The 18,028-nt window shown below is 47.3% G+C and overlaps 1 protein-coding gene across 4 annotated transcripts in view; it reads right to left on the bottom strand.

The window, feature by feature from the left end:
- VPS26C (VPS26 endosomal protein sorting factor C) overlaps positions 1 to 18,028 on the bottom strand; it is a 331,601-nt gene that overhangs the window by 71,076 nt on the left and 242,497 nt on the right. The window lies entirely within an intron of this gene.

Genomic DNA, 18,028 nt, shown 5'->3' with positions numbered 1-18,028 from the left:
CAGCAAGATAGGCAAGTAGGTCAGGTGTGGTAAATAAATAAATAATACCCTATTTTTGACTAAGCATATATCATAGCAGGTAGCTCAATAAATAAGAGTCAAGATTCGAGGTAGTAGGAGTTTCTGCAGGTTTATTACAGCATAAGGACAGGATCGGGACAACCTGCATAGGATGACCCAGCAGCTGCTGGGGCCGGGTCTGGGATGAGCGCGCTAACTTTTAATAACAATACATCAACTTATATACATAGCGCAAACACATAGCATTACATTGCAGTAGGCGTAACAGTGGGTGGAGCAGAAGGCGTGACGCGTAGCAGTCGCGAGAGATAACAGTAAAAGTAGGTGTAACTGGGAGTATACATGGACATGTGATGCAAACGTAACAGAATATGTCATGAATGGGCGGAATCATTGGAGGGGGCTACCTAAGGTGCCGGGACCTCTAACCTAATGGTGCGCGTAAACTGGCAATGACGTGTTACTAGGAGAAGCTGGGGACTATGAACTCTGTGCTAGGAGCAGAGACTAGAGTCTGGAGGGTCGGAGCGACATGTACCTAAACCCTATCTGGTATCTGATGTTTAGGGAACATGTTGATATAAACTAGAAGTCATGAGGGGAAAAGCTAACTTGATTCTAAGACTGGACCATGCATTATTCTACATGTAGTGCGTGATGAAGAATATTAAATGACCATTAATACAGTATTTCTCTAACGTGGAGCCGAATAGGCTAGACAATGACGGAAACTATTGATGCAGTTCAGTAGCTTAGGAATGCAGAGAAGAAGGACTGAACTGATAGCTGGAATCATAACATACTCTTGGCAGACTCAGAGGCAGAGCCAAGCTGCACCGGGCACTGCGAGGCAGGAAGTAAGTGAAGGGTCGAGGATACAGGTGGGGGCTGTATCGCTCCTCAGCGAGGCTTTCAGGAGACAGGAGCTGAATCTGTGGTCCGGGCCCTGTTGAGGCCTAGAAACGGGGACTTTATAATGAAATAACGTGCACACTGAGAAACGTGGCAATATAACTTTACATAGGCCTGATATTCGTAGTATTCACGAGGACTGGAAACTGACATACCAGAGGTGGACACAACTGTAATTGCGTCATTAATCAGACATGGGGAATAACATATGCATATTGGTCATGCACACATAACATATGATGGATGAGGCGTAGGGACACAGAACATGGCAAAATTTACTTTTCCACATTCCCTCCTTGTCACTACGTTTCCATCAGGAAACATCAATATTCATGATACCATCTATCATTTCATACAGTACCATTTGTTCGTCTCGAATTGTCTTGGAACGGGATTTAGAACGGGGCTTGGGACTAGGAATACAAGAGGTAGCACACATGCTGCAAATCGCAGGGCCACATTGTATACAGAGGCAGCAGCTGAATATGATCGCTACTGCAATACCTAGAAAGGACAGGACTTTCCATCCCCATGCGGAAATTATATTCCAGAACCAACCGGACCATGTCCAGGTGCCTGGATCTTGGTGTAACAGATGGGCAATTTTATGGAGTCTGGTTATAGCTGAATAAACAGACGGCGCGTTATTTGGAATGAAAATGCAGCAACTAGATCCGATGACTCTACAGGCCCCGCCCCTATCGGCCAGTATGACGTCAAGGACGAGACGATTTTGCAAAACGACAAATCTCATAGCAGATTGTTCTTCGGTTAGGTTACCTAGAGCAGAGGCAGTCTCATTTACTACAGCTTCAAGGGTTCTTGTTAACCTACGGATCAGTTTACTATTCTGGACAGGTCCTACAAAGAAGAAGAAACCTTTATTGAAATCTGTATACTGTTCTAGAGTAGTTTCAGTATAATCGACAATTGGGGACTCCCTTCTATGTCTAATGTGTACTAGATGTGTGTTTCTGTGATAATCAGATGGGGCTAGGAAAACAGGTGGCAGTAGGAAGGCAATGTAACAGGTTCCCTCCCAATCGAGGGGCAGACGGACATATGCGGTCTGACCACAAATAAAATAAGAATGACGTGAAGCTTTGAAAACAGATTTCCCACTGTCACTATACTGGATAACAGTAGTACATTCACTATGTCCTACATGTACAGAACCATGACTACGGACACATAATTCGCCTTTGACAGGTAGTACTGAAATAGCAGGTAAGTCTGGAGTAGTATCAGACTGAACATTCAGGACCATGAAATTCGAAGAATAATTACCTAAATTATATACTTCATTTTCTAGATCTAAACCTGTTCTGTGGGGGAAACCTTGCTTGTCTGAAAAACATGTACTGTTAAGAAAAGACATATCTGTTGAGGATGACGTTAGCGTGGACCATGCTCCACACGAACCATTATGTGAGAATGGATAAGGAAAGAGTGGCAGAACTCCCTTCGGTGTCTGGAAAGGGGGGAGTCGACCACACACCCAACAATTGGTGGCATTGCTGGTCTGGTGTGAGTAATGTAACATACGGATAAATGTGTTGTTGCGCATAGCGAGGCGGTATGAATATTCGTGAGGAGGCAGATCACTAAACGTGTGCTCTACTGTAGTATTAGCAGACATATTTACATGAGGAACTGGAAAATACAGATAGAACGCATAGCTGGTGCAGGAAATCAAGATGCTGATGAATAATACGAAACTCAGAAAAACGATACATTGAATTGAACTTCGACTGACTCTCTCACTATGGGGGTCTATTTTATACATGTCAGAAACAGTCTAACCGTTTCACCTAGGGGAGGACTTATACAATCAAACTGACTGACTTATTAGACCTGAGCTTTTGCTTATACTCCTGCTGCGGAGTTTTCTCTAACCAGGGAGGGGTTGTAGTAATGTCTTTTGCGGGACAGTCCTTTAAAACAATGTTCTGGCAATCTTTCGAATCCTGGGAAATGTTTTTAGAAACGGATTTCAATTCTTTAAAAAGTTTAATATGAGAAAGGTGGATCCATCCTTTTCTGCCTTCCAACTTGACGGCTGTACGGGTGGTGAGGAGGACCTGACGGGGCTCCTTCCAACGAGGCTCCAACGGACTTGATCGGTCAAAATTCCGGACCATCACTAGGGAACCTGGAACGATTTCATGCGGTGCCACCTCGGTATTGTCTGGAAATGCGGCAGCAACCTGTGAACGACATGAGTTGAGGGCAGACATCAAGGAAGCTAGGTAATCTGTCAGCATATTACATGAAACATCGGTAATACTTCGGGGTCTAGGAGTACCCCACATATTAGGGGGGCGGCCGAATACGACCTCATACGGGGACAGACCTGATCTGGAATGTGCGACCATGCGCATATAAAACAAAGCAACTGGCAGAGCTACTAGCCAGTCCACACCTTTTTCTTTACAAACTTTGGCAATACGGATTTTCAGGGTTTGATTATGTCTCTCAACTAGACCGGCTGCTTCAGGATGGCGTACACAATGAAACTTCCACTGGTACCCTAACAACAGGGAAACGTGCTTCATCAGTTCAGAGGAGAATGGCTGGCCGTTATCAGAATATACGACTCTAGGGAGTCCGTATCTAGGGAAGAATTCACGAACCAACTGCTTGGCAGTGGTCGCGGCCGTGTAATCTGGGACTGGATATGCTTCTGTCCACCTGGACAAAGCGCATACAACTACAAGGACATACTTGAAACCTCGACATCGCTCCATCTGAATATAATCCATCTGGAGGACCTCAAAAGGGTGGTCAGGGGGCTGGAAACCACCTTGTTCCACCGGGACACTTTTACCTGGATTAAACTGACAACATATCATACAGGTACGGACTTTCTGCTTGGCTGCAGCTCGTAAATGCTTGTTGAACCAAATGTTCTGGATACTGTCTAACATAGCTTTTTCTCCTAAATGTGCTGGACTATGTGCGGTATTGATAATGACTTGAACCATAGAGTCGGGGAGAAACCATGTGGCTCTACCCTTCGTTAACCATCCTTGATCTGTCTGGACCCCTCCTTGTTCAGACCATTTCTTGAATTCGTCGGGAGTAGCATGTAACTGGATATCTATGACATCTTGTGTAGGGTCCTTAACTGTCATGCATGTAGTCGGATCTGGAGTATGTGTCTGATTAACTGGAATGTCTAGAGTCTGTGCTGTAAGCTTGGCTGTGCGGTCTGCTAGATCATTACCTTGGGAAATAATGTCAGTAACTTTCGTATGTGCTTTGCATTTCATGATGGCAATGGATGTCGGTAAATGTATGGCATCTAACAGGGCTTGAATAAGGAGACCATGCTGAATCTTGGTTCCATGAAAAGTCATAAAACCTCTCTCCTGCCAGAGCACTCCGAAGTCGTGTACAACTCCGAATGCGTAACGTGAATCTGTGTAAACATTAGCTTTCAGGTTCTTGGCATGTATACAGGCTTGTGTCAGAGCGACTAGCTCTGCTGCTTGAGCGGACAGGGTATCAATACGGTGTGTTTCAATAACTTCGGTGTCGGTAGTCACTGCATACGCGGCGACTAGTTCTCCTGTACTAGTTCTCATACATGAACCATCCACATAAAGTGTCAGGTCGGGATCTGGTAACGGAATGTCTGTCAAGTCTTGTCTTGGCTTTGTCGTAATGTTAACTACTTCCACACAGTCATGTGTGGCTGGATTTGAATTAACTGATGGTAACAGTGTAGCAGGATTCAGGACGTTGCAGCGTCTAATTTCTATGTGTGGCTGGAACAGTGTCAATTCATAACCTGTTAAACGTGCAATTGTCAAGTGCTGAGTTTGTGTTCGGTTCAAAAGAACTTCTACGGAGTGTGGAACTTGTACTGTCAGGGAGTGTCCTAAAACTATGGAATCACTTTGTCTGATAGCTAGTGCCGTGGCTGCAACTGACTTGAGGCACGCAGGCAACGCCTGGGCGACTGGATCTAATGTGCTCGAAAAATAAGCACAGGGCTTGTATTGTCCTGCTTGATCTTGTGTGAGAACAGATAATGCTGTACCTTCGCGTTCAGTAACAAAAAGTGTAAAAGGCTTACTGTAGTTCGGTGTAGCTAGAACTGGAGCTTGGCATAAAGCTTTCTTTAACTCGTTGAAACTCAGTGTATGTTCAGATGTCCAAGGGAGGACAGTCGATACGGCTGCCTCCTGTGTCGTTAACTGTATCAGTGACTTGGCTAGAAATGCATACTGGGGAATCCATTGTCTGCAATAAGAAGTAAGGCCGATAAAGGCACGTACCTCCTTCTGGGTTCTGGGCTGGGGAAGACTCGCTATTAACTGGATACGATCTGGTGTCAACTGCCTACCCCTCTTGGACAGTAAGTGTCCTAAGTATACCACTTGCTGGACACAGAATTGAAGCTTCGAAGGTGACACCTTGTGCCCCATCTCGGCTAGAAAATACAAAACTGTAAGTGATGCTCGCTCGCAGTCACGTTCAGAACGGGCTGTGATCAGTAGATCATCGACATACTGGAGTAGGGCAGTGTCAGTTGGCATGTGAATGTTGTCTAGTTGTCTCTTGAGTGCTTGACTGTAAATACTAGGACTTTCTGTGAAACCTTGAGGAGCGCGTGTGAACATATAGCTCCTTCCATTTAAACAAAATCCGAAAAGAAACTGGCTGTCTGGATGAATTGGAACACTGAAAAATGCATTCTTGAGGTCTATGACAGTGAAAAACGTGGCTTCGGAATCAATAGCTGTTAACAGGGAAGAAATGTCTGGGACAACTGGGTACTGAGGAATAATACATTTGTTAAGCTCTCGTAAATCAATCACTAATCGATATACTGGAGGTGCATTTGGATCAGTACGTTTCATGACTGGAATGATCGGAGAATTACATACATTGGAGTCAGTTTCTACAACTACTCCCTGAACGATGAGCTCGTTAATAATTTTGGATAAGGCTGCTACAGCCTCAGGTGGCAATCTGTACTGTCTGATTCGGGGTAACACTACACCTGGTTTGAGAGTCACACGATGGGGTGTGATTTGCATGTAACCTACATCAGTTGGACCTTGCGCCCATAAATGCTGTGGAACATTAGACAATCTGGAATCAAAATCTCGTAATACATAGTGACCCTTGAAGTCACGTAGGAACAGACGTATTCCCTCTGGGGAACAGCAAATAACTGCACCTAATTCTTTCAGTGTCTTAATGCCTAATAGATTTTCTGGACATGACTTCGTAAGTAACAGATCAGTAGTGCGGGACAATGGACCTACTTCTAGAGTGACTGGCTTTGATATCTCGTTAACGATAGGTTTTCCTGAAAATCCAAGGGAAACATTTCTTGAGCCTGAGAGCGGAGCCCCTGGAACTTCGGCATGACTAATTGTGGTCCTACTTGCCCCTGTATCGATCAAAAACTTTCTGTCTTTCCCTAATACTTGACTGTGAACATAGGGACCTTCTTGATCTACAGGTATCTCGATGAGAGGCAAGCCTACCTCCCTCTCTAGGCTGTTTCATGAATATGGCTGGTACTCTGGATACTCAGACTGTGCATACTGGTACATCTGCGATGTAACGTGCTGTGTTGCAGCAATAGGCTGCGGTGCTGTAACTGTCTGTGGTGCATTCTGTGACTGAGGAATCTGTGAAACTTGTTCTTGTCTAGGCGGACGTGGTCTTTCTTTAGTCTTACCAGTAGCTATGTTATGTTTCAGAACTGCACACTCGTTTATAAAATGACCTGGCTGTTTACAATAATTGCAGTTCCCTTTAACGGGAGCGGCAGGATGACTGGCTTGATTCGGACCCCTCTTCTGACTGTCTTGAGGAATAGATTGTGCAACTAGCACTTTCATTTTCGTGTCTTTCATACGTTTTCTTTCGTGTTCTTGCTCTTCCCTGATTCTATTCTGGTGATACTGGAGCATCTGGAGCATCTGGGACGGGGTGTTTGCTTGCCAGGTGCTTTCGACTTTCAGAACTCGGTTTTTAATTTGTGGACTTGAATTCTCGACTAATTTAGTAACGAAAAGGTGAGGGTATGACTCACTACTTGTCTTGAGACCACTGTTAATACTGAAACATTTCTCAAATCTAGAATAAAAATCACTAATATCTTCATCTTGTTTCTGTTTACAGGCTGAGATTGCATCCCAGTCTTCCTTCCTAGTTGTCAATAATCTGGGTAAAACTTGAATCAATAATTCTGGTAATTCTTTACATTTATCTCCAAGACCGGTACCTGGTACCCGTGCCTTGTCTTCTGCTTCTAGGACTGCCCAATCGATCTTTTTCTCTCCCACCTCCCATTCCTTTTCCTTTAGCTTTTCATACACCCCTGCGGGTAGCAGGACCTTTAACATTTTAACGATATCTGGGTAAGTGTATTCTCCCATACGGAGCATGTCTTTTAATTCCCTATGGAACCCTGCTGGATCTTTGTCATGACAGGGAATTAATTTCTTCATTTCAAGAAGTTCCATCTTTGAAATCGGAGTGTATACAAACACTCGTTGCATTTCGCCACCCGCCCCTTGGACTGGGTGGACTTCTCGTAACGGATTCTGTCTGTCTATGTAGAATGATTTGCTTTCTGGGGGTGAAACATGAACAAAATGCGGATTCAGAAACGTTCTATACTTGTGACGCTGTTCTAGAATGACACTAACTAAATCGGTACCTAGACCTCTCCATCTATACTGGAGTAACTCGTTCAGGATATCGTGTAACGGACCTGGATCAGAGTGTTGACCCTCATACAGAGTAATGAGGTACTGGATCATATACATACCCACCAGTCGTTGCTCGGCTGGGGGCAGTTTCAGAAACATTTGTGCCACTATTTCGTCTGGAAAAGTGGTAGAATCAGTAATCCATCGGACTGCTGATCGGGCTAGTTCTTGTTCGTGCATAGTACTTAATTCACTGTAACCGACTCGTGATTTCAGAATGTGATCGGTAGCTTGGAATACTTGTTCTAGAGAACCTTGTTCTGGTGCTGGATGATGAACAATAGACTTGTGTTCTAGACGTAAATGGCGATCTGGAAATCTAGATTTTCCTACATACGCTATTCTGGCGGGATTCTCGTTCTCTTCCTCTTCAGGATCAGAGATACTTTCTTTCTCGCTTACTAGTGCTGCTTTACGCTGGTCGTGTAACCTTATTATTTCTTTACGGATTTTCTTGTACATACTCTCCATGGCACCGACGGTCTTGTGCTTACCCTCGGCTATATTATCACTCCACCTTGTCAGAATTTTCATCTCGGCGGAATCTTTAGACGGGTAATCTTGTTCTCTTATTAGACAATTGATCAGGAACTTTAATATCATGAGCTGGATCTCGGCTTTCCTTTGAGACATAATCTCGCCAATACTTTCTGGATCATCCCCTGTACGGATGAAACGATATATTCTGTCTAGATCTTCTTTCATATTCGGTAAGGTGACTAGATACTCGGTCACTCTCCTTACACGTAAGGAATATAAAACCATATTATATTCGCCTGGAACTGGATCATAGACACATTCGTTAAGGGTTTGCCTGATTTCTGTAACAGACTGATGTTTAGGCGTGCGCTGTAACGCTTGAGCATGTAATTCGAGTAATGTTAAACGCTTGTGTGGCGGCGGGGTTTGAGGAAGACCTCCTCCTGCGGCCCCTAGACTAGAATCGTCGACTGACATTCTTCGTCCTGGCAGGGTCGGTAATTGTAACGTGGGCTGGACTTGTATGGCGGACTGGACCGGGGGAGCTGTTAAGGGCACCCCGGTGTCTGGAGGAGCATGAACTACCTGGTTTACAGGGACTGGCGGAGCGCGAACAGGATTTGCATATTCGGGGACTGTGTCGTCCAGATAGGACGAAATAAAAATATCAGCTGCGGTCGGTTTGTGACGTAGCTTGGTCGGAACTAATGGTGGCGGGAAATTACTAGATGCCTCTGGGGTCGCTTTTGGCAAACCTTCGGCAAGAAGAGGATACATACCCTTAATGAGGGCATGCCTCTGTCTGTCTGACTGTTCGGCTTTGACTTGTTCACCTATCTCGATTAATTCTCTTTCTTGGGCTCGTTCCTGGGATTCTCTACTTAACTCTGACTTTCTGACTTCTTTCTCGGTCCTTCTATGGGCTTCCTTACGCCATAACTCGATGGCATCTTTCTGTGACTGTCTGGCTTTCTTTTTCCATAATGCTTCTTCTACTCGCATGATACATTCGGCATCCCATGTACCCGATACGGGCCATCTATACTTTTCGTCTAACTGTTTGGTATACTCTACCCATAAATCTAGATACAATATGGCGCTTATGCCATGTTTCTGATACATAAAATGACCTGGACTGTCCCTGGGCGGGACAGGAACTGCTTCCTCTAATAAACCCTTTCTAGTTTTTAACTGACGTAACTTGGAAAAGAGCGGCATTGTAAACTTGAATCGGAACACAATACAATACACGAAAAACAATAACAATTGGGAAAACAATTCAGGCATACCACGACATTGGAAATACATTGAACAACATTATAAATGACAGGTCGAACAGAATATTACCTGGAATACTGAGAACAGAAACAGAACAGAATTTCTCGAGAACGGAACAGACTAGAGTTACTGGATGCACTGCTATAACAGTACGGAACATACCGGTCCCATAAAGGGACGCATCAAGACCCGTATCCACCTAGGTGAACACTTCGTTTGTGAGTCTGGGCACCACCAACCCACGGACCAGGAGTCAATTTAGATTGGTCCTGTCTAGATACTACCCCAGCAATGGTACTCACCGGGCAGCAAGAACGGAAGGCCTCGGACTGGACTGGACGACGGACGACGAACTTCGGACTTCAGTTACGGGTGGGCCTCCGGATACCTCGGACCTTGGACTCTTGGCTTGGGCTCTGGTCGGGACTCGCCGCGTTCCTCCACCGTCTCGTTCGGATGCTGGACCGCCTCCTCCGTCTCCTCCGTGGGCCTGAGGGATACTTGAGGCAGAAATATCTGCACGTGGCCGGTATGGTTCCGTCACGGCTGCAGAGGGTCAGGGGGTCGGCGTGGCTTCACCGACGCGTGGGGAAAGGGCAAGTCCCTGTTCGGGCGCCATTATGTGGTAAATAAATAAATAATACCCTATTTTTGACTAAGCATATATCATAGCAGGTAGCTCAATAAATAAGAGTCAAGATTCGAGGTAGTAGGAGTTTCTGCAGGTTTATTACAGCATAAGGACAGGATCGGGACAACCTGCATAGGATGACCCAGCAGCTGCTGGGGCCGGGTCTGGGATGAGCGCGCTAACTTTTAATAACAATACATCAACTTATATACATAGCGCAAACACATAGCATTACATTGCAGTAGGCGTAACAGTGGGTGGAGCAGAAGGCGTGACGCGTAGCAGTCGCGAGAGATAACAGTAAAAGTAGGTGTAACTGGGAGTATACATGGACATGTGATGCAAACGTAACAGAATATGTCATGAATGGGCGGAATCATTGGAGGGGGCTACCTAAGGTGCCGGGACCTCTAACCTAATGGTGCGCGTAAACTGGCAATGACGTGTTACTAGGAGAAGCTGGGGACTATGAACTCTGTGCTAGGAGCAGAGACTAGAGTCTGGAGGGTCGGAGCGACATGTACCTAAACCCTATCTGGTATCTGATGTTTAGGGAACATGTTGATATAAACTAGAAGTCATGAGGGGAAAAGCTAACTTGATTCTAAGACTGGACCATGCATTATTCTACATGTAGTGCGTGATGAAGAATATTAAATGACCATTAATACAGTATTTCTCTAACGTGGAGCCGAATAGGCTAGACAATGACGGAAACTATTGATGCAGTTCAGTAGCTTAGGAATGCAGAGAAGAAGGACTGAACTGATAGCTGGAATCATAACATACTCTTGGCAGACTCAGAGGCAGAGCCAAGCTGCACCGGGCACTGCGAGGCAGGAAGTAAGTGAAGGGTCGAGGATACAGGTGGGGGCTGTATCGCTCCTCAGCGAGGCTTTCAGGAGACAGGAGCTGAATCTGTGGTCCGGGCCCTGTTGAGGCCTAGAAACGGGGACTTTATAATGAAATAACGTGCACACTGAGAAACGTGGCAATATAACTTTACATAGGCCTGATATTCGTAGTATTCACGAGGACTGGAAACTGACATACCAGAGGTGGACACAACTGTAATTGCGTCATTAATCAGACATGGGGAATAACATATGCATATTGGTCATGCACACATAACATATGATGGATGAGGCGTAGGGACACAGAACATGGCAAAATTTACTTTTCCACACAGGTCTAAAAAACATTGTTAATTGAGAGTAGAAGAAAGGGGGTCTGGAATTTGGTGGAGGCTTTCATCAACCAGTGAACATTCTAGCTATCAAGTAATTCTGCGAGAGCCCCAAATAAATTAATTTCAGAAGTCTAAAGATGTGTGGGTTCGTGCTGATAGAATTATAAACTCTTTAAGGTGCTAATAAAAGGGGCAACATTTCAGAAATCTAGAATGTTTGGCTGCTTTCTGTAGACCAACGTTTGTGTCCCCAGCGGCCACAAAAGCACAAATGAGTAACAAAAGAGTATTATGCAGCACAAAGGCATAATTATGCACATGTGGGTGTGGCTATGTGGGGCTGGGTTTAAGTAGCTCATTTTCTCACTTCTAGTAGACAATTCTATTATAGTACTTGATTTTTTCACTCCTTTACTGCCCTTTAGTTTGTTAGTGTGCATTTGTGATAAGCTGGGCTTCCGCAGTTCTCCCGTTATTTCCAGTGTATGCCTCTAGTGTGGCTGTGCTCAACAATCTCTAGTGAGCGCTTTACTCTTGAGATCATCAAGCATAAATATTTGCCCGATGACTTTACTTTGAATGTTTATACTTTATCATTTTGCACATTAACAAAGTGGATCTCTTCCATTGTCCAAGTTTCTCACAGAGGAACGTGCAGCAGGGAAATAATCTAGGCAAGGGGAGTAACAGTCAGGAGTCCACAATAAATTAATCAACTGCCTCTATTTTATTACAATTCAGTTAGAGAAGTTGTGATCAGAGATTAGAGCAGGACTAAAGCTACCAAAAAACAATTTTCGTAAACACTAAACATAGCGGGTTGATTCTGCATGTGCAAAGATGTGTACTATAAAAGAGGAAGTGCATGCTGTGAAAAAGCACAACCAAAATATTAAAAGGACAGCAGTTTTTTCCGGTCAACTACCGTAATCCTGCAAACTGACAAAAGAACGTTTGTAGGAAAGCGAATTAGAGTTTAGGGCAAATTTGCAGGTGCTAATTTAGTGATAAATTAGTGCAGTAGGGGACATATATGTGCCAAATAAAGGAGAAAAACTGTGATTGGAGATGGAATATATTAACGGTACTTTAAATGGGCAGGAACTCTCCGCTACTGAGTACCTCCACTTTTTTAATTGGAAAGTGAGAATACCTGCATTTCTCAGCACTGCTGAAATACATTTAATGTGATAGTACCAGCACTTTTCAGGAGCAAACAGGTCCTTTAAATAGTGAGGACCTGTATTTCTATATGTCCATTAAAAGCACTGCTTTCAGTCCAAATGAAATGGCAGTATGGGGCAAAAAAAATAATTCTCGGAATTCAAAACAATATTTCCTTTCTTGGCCTCCAAGAGCATGTATCGACATTAGTGATGCCTTCGGAAGTTGTGATATCTCTACTGTGCTTTACAGTACCTTGTTATGTCCAGATGGGGCATGTTCTACTTAGATATATTTGATAACGATAATAGGGTAAATTGAATCCCATGACTGAAGACGAAGTGAACCAGTGACGCGAGTCACCTGGTCAACAAGCTGAGAGAAGAACTGCACCATACTTGCAATATATATTGTACTGCTGGGTGAAAATAATAGTTTTAGTAAATCGGCCTGAAATTGTACACAGCATAGCGTTGGTTGTGTGACAGCTGTAGTGTTTTAGCCTGTGGCGTAACAGGCATGACACATAAGCACCACGTGACCTCAGAGTAATAAAAGAGGTCTACGCACGCACGTACGCCAGTTGGCGACGGCGTGGTGACCGGTATAACAGCACCCCCGTGTCCGTGTCTCCTTTACAGGACTGTGATAGTATTCCCCTGGTGTGTGACCCCAATTGTGTCCCCCAGCCCGATCTTAGGGGCTTCCTGAGGACATAACAGCTGCCGACGAGGGTGGGCGTGCCCTCGCCGCGTGTCGCCGATCCTGCGGTGAGGCGGCCGCGAGCACTTCCATCGGCTTGCGGCGCTCGTGCCTCGGTGTGCGGCCCGCTGCGCCTGTCCTCTGCCGAGCTTGCGAAGGAGTCCCTGGTGTCACCGCCGAACCTGCAGCGTGGAGGAGGTGAGGCGCGCGACTGCTCCAAGTGCGAAGCATCGCTTCGGCCGTGCATCGCCAGGAGCCACGTGGTGTCCTGCCCGGGAGGTGCGCGATCCTCGGCTGAAGATCCCTGAAATGAGGGGGGAAGGCACGAGGAGCTCCAGGTGCCAGCTCTCCCCTCTGACGCCCCAGCGAGCGCTGCAGCACGCCCCCAACAGGGTCTCAGGCCCCTCTACAGCCACGAGGGCAGTACAATCCAACAAGGGGAAGGAAGAAAGCCTCAACGGGCTAGGGCGGCGTTGCAAAGCGGAAATTGGCATAAGGCCAAGGAGGAATGGAAGATACGGACGACCGAAGCACAGCGCGTCATGGACAGTCTACATCACGTGAGAGACGAGCTCACTGAAGATGACACTGGATGCCTGCTAAGAGGACACCGGCTGGTGATACCCTCATCACTAACCGCCCAAGTGGTTCAACTCGCTCATGTGGGCCATCAAGGCATGGTTAAGACCAAGTCGCGACTCAGAACCAAGGTGTGGTCCCCTTGATGGACGAACTGGTAGAGGCCACGGTCCGGTCCTGTGCTGCGCGTCAAGTGACTAGAGAAGCCCCTCGACCAGCCCCAATCATTGTGGAGCCCCGGCCGAAGTCCCCCTGGGCGTGTGTCAGCCTTGATTTTGGCATCCTTCCGGATGGCCGTCACACAATGGTGGCCATTGACGACCACTCTAAATATCCGGAGGTGGAAATCATATCCACACTCAGTGCCACGGAGGTGATTCCCAAACTGGAGAAGATCATGGCGGCGCACGGGCTGATGCGCGAGCTGAGAACTAACAACGGACCCCCATTTCAAGGTCAAGAACTAGCCACCTACCTGAGTGCTTTAGGCATTAAACATCGCCGAATCACACCCAGATGGCCACAAGCGAATGGCGAAGTAGAAAGATTTATTGCAACATTAAATAAGGTGATTCGAATTGCCAATGACAAAGGACAATCCCTTGAACTGGCCATCTTCACACTTTTAAGGAGCTATCGTCAGACACTCCACACCACAATGAGTGTAGCCCCCGTACATCTCCTCATGGGCCGAGTAGTTACGGACTCAATGCCTCACCATCCCCAGTGGCGGCCAGAGCCTCCCGATGACAGTCAAGTTGATGCCAGACGCCGCAATGGCCATGCTCAAGTCAGTCGACGGAGGAGGGCCAAAGCGCCCCAGCTCGCAAGAGGGGATGCCGTGTTGCTAAAGAATCGCATCACCAGTGGAAAGTTCAGACTGCCCTATGAAACAGATCCATGGACAGTTGTCAATGTCAAGGGAACCAGGGTCATTGCCACCGAGGGAGAGAAACAGTGACTCGCAATGTATCTCACTTCAAAAGGTACCAATCTGCGGGGGCCGCATGTTCCCCCACGAGGCGTGAAGAGAGCCCGTGCTCCCCGACCAGAGAATATACTGAGTCCAGTGGGTTGATGGACTTGCCCCTCCTGAAGAAAGTCGGGGGTCTCCTGACCAGGCGTTGACCAAGCGAAATGAAGCGACAGATGAGAGGCGGGAGAGTAGCGGCGCAACCAGGAGCTCCGACCCGGCGAAACCTCGCCTGACGCCGATGTCAGCAAAACCCAGACCCGGGGTTTTTTAAAATAACACCAATTGCTGCGGAATCCCGTGCCATCCTGCCGACTCAGAGACTACTTCACTTAAGACTGTTCCTATATATATATGTGCCTCCTGACTACCATGTGAAGTTGTAATTGACCCAGTTGGAGCGTAACCAAAGAGATATCCGTTGATGTTTGTTTTGTTTGTTGGGGAGGAAAGTAGTGTTTTAACCTGTGGAGTAACAGGCGTGAAACGTAAGCACCACGTGACCTCAGAGAGTAATAAAAGAGGTCTACGCATGCTCGCACGTACGCCCGTTGGCGACGGCGTGGTGACCAGTATAACAGCACCCCCGTGTCCGTGTCTCCTTTACAGGCCTGTGATAGTATTCCCCTAGTGTGTGACCCTAATTGTGTCCCCCAGCCCGATCCTAGGGGCTTCGTAAGGACACAGCAGCAGCGAGGTTAACCCCACTGAGTTCAACTATAGCAAGGGGACATTTTCAGGACTTCAAGTATGAACAGGGCAATAGGGATGAGGGGGGGGGACCACAGTTGCTTGTATAGAATAGTCCTGTTTTAACGGCTGCCTATTATTTACTGAGAAACTGCACGCAAGCACGCGCGTGCGCGGCACCCGAAAACCACATATCTCTACATCCATCAAAGGGCCAAAAGCCGAGATTCCTCCGCCGCGCCGCACTTGCTGGCAGCGGAAGCGGCGGTGCAGAGATCAGCTCTAAAATTGATTTACTTCTGACTGGCTTCCCAGCACACGCAGTAGTTAAATCTGTCTTCCAGGCAGTGCTGTCCGCCCAAGGAAAATACCTCTCGAGAGAAAACACGAGGAGTGAGGCAGCAACAAATCTTCCAGAAACCGCATCACTAATGCGCGCGTCGAGTGTAAGTACCTCGGGGGTAACCTCGGGTCTGTGGCGGCATAAATCAGCTTCACGAGAGCCTGTCGGCGGCCGCGCTGCAGCAGCTATGGAGGGGGAATCCTTCAAATGGCGACGGAAACGCATACCAAACATCCCTCCGTCTTCCCTCGGCGACGCGCTCTCCTCTTTCGGAACCAAATCTACCCCCGTGTGTCGCAAGGGCAAAGAATACGGCGGCCGGGCCCTGAGGATCAGTTCGACGGCACCATTTAAGTAAAACCGTTTGAAACGCGTGTTAAAATAACACAGAAACACACTCGGGACTTGCTCGTTATTGCTGATTTAATTTCTTTTCATGGTGAAGTGTCGCAGTTTGTGACATGCCGACGTGATGGGCGTGCAAAATAGTTCAGTAAAATGCGGCCCTAAAGATGAATGTTCATTGAAGCGAGGCCACAGGTGTTACCCCTGGCGCCAGATGGACTCTTTCCTCCGCTGTTTCTACGGCTGTGGTGTTTGTGGCTGACCAGCACATCCCTGCTGTTGGCCGTCGTCAACACGCACTCGCCGCTCCCCAGGCCGACAGCTAAGGTCTCAACACAACGCCCCAGCCCTCTGGTACACACCTGGCAGCTGTACTTATTGCCTGTTGTTGAACTGGGAAGAGGGTCACCGCACCTACAAAGAGTGTCGACAAGCATGCCTTGCCTCCCAACAATATTTTGAAGGCAAAGACCACAGCTGCACTGACTTCTCCATCTGATACTTCACCGACAGTACCAAAACTTCGCACACCAATAGAGTCACATAAGTAACCCTGAAAAGATAGGTCTGCAGAACCTTCTGAACTGGTCACACCATCCAGGCACAGAGGGCCAGGGAATGTGCCTTTTCAAAAGAGATCACTTAGACTATAGCGATATTGGCAAAAAGTAGGATTGTCCCTTTTCTGATCAGCAACAAAAACTTGATGAGTGCAGGTTGGGTCGGGGCCTAGCCGATGACTGGCAGTCTGTGTATATGCGGGTGGGGTAAAGGCTGTCCCAGCTGTAAGTGCAAAGCAATTAAATAGGGAAATGCATATTGGCATAAATCTCCATCGGCGGGCCATGGTTAGCTGCAAGATTCTACCTCCCTTATGCCATTCTTTTCATTCAAGGTGCATGGAAGTAAATAATTGGCATTCACACTGAGATTTGTGTCTGCTTACCGCAGATTGAAAAAAAAATGCCATAACCCGTGCTGAGAGGGGGCAGTGCCTATTAACAAGCAACCTCATGCTAATTCAAAGGACCACTCTCAGCTCTCATAAATTATCACTGACATTATGAATAGAAAGACTGACTGTGGAGAGGACTCGAACCAGCCTGGGGTATGCCACCATAGGCAAGGAATTAGCCTAGTAGTTGGGCAAGTGCTCTTCCATGTTCTTTATCAGTCTTTAGCGAATCCTATCCAATGCAAGGGGAAAGAGCATGTTTATCTAACAAATCCACTCCATTACTTGAACATTTATATAGCCCAGATTTACCAAAGTTTCTTGGTGCCGGGGGGCGTAGCTTCGCGCTGATGGAGTGAGCAGCACTGATCGCGAGCTCCCGTTGGCCGGCCACCATTGAATGCCATCCTGACACCCTACACAGGGCACGAAGCCCCACAGTGCCCCCCGCAGTTGGGAGAGGGGTAGGGGTGCCCCAGAGGCGAAGCGAGCCTCCCTTGCGGCCCCAGACCGCGAAAAGTCAGACGTTGTGAGGGCGGCTGAGCGCTCATCCAAGATGACGGCGCCCGGCGGGTGCTGAAAGAACTGGGACTAGCGCCGGCCTCCTGAGTAATCTATGGGGTTGGGGGGCTGACGACCCCCTCCTACTTCCCACACAGAACAGAGCGCTGGACCGGGAGACTCCCTGGAATCCCGAATGGAGGGGATGGACGCCTCACACGCAGCGGAATGCAGTGACAAAATGGCGGTGCACCTGGACGACAGGGTCGCTGAGCCTGAGACCGGGCAGCTGGTGCAGCACCTCTTGGGGCCTGGAGTGCTCCTCTCTCGCCCCCTATGCAAGACAACGTGCCGGGCCCGGAGGCCCTTGAAGTAAGCCTTGTGGAGGGGGCGGAGAAGTCTGAGGTCCCGGTGCCTCTTGCGACAGGCCTAGAAGCAGCAGCCGTGCCTGGAGGCCCCCCTGGGAGACCAAATGGCGCGAAAATAGACGTGCAGGCGGCAGCAAAGAGACAGTGCGCATTGGGC

Source organism: Lissotriton helveticus, chromosome 8, assembly GCF_964261635.1.
Source record: "Lissotriton helveticus chromosome 8, aLisHel1.1, whole genome shotgun sequence".
NCBI classification, from domain to species: Eukaryota; Metazoa; Chordata; class Amphibia; order Caudata; family Salamandridae; genus Lissotriton; species Lissotriton helveticus.
Note: the sequence above shows the minus strand (reverse complement) of the source record. Positions and strands in the feature narration are given on the sequence as shown.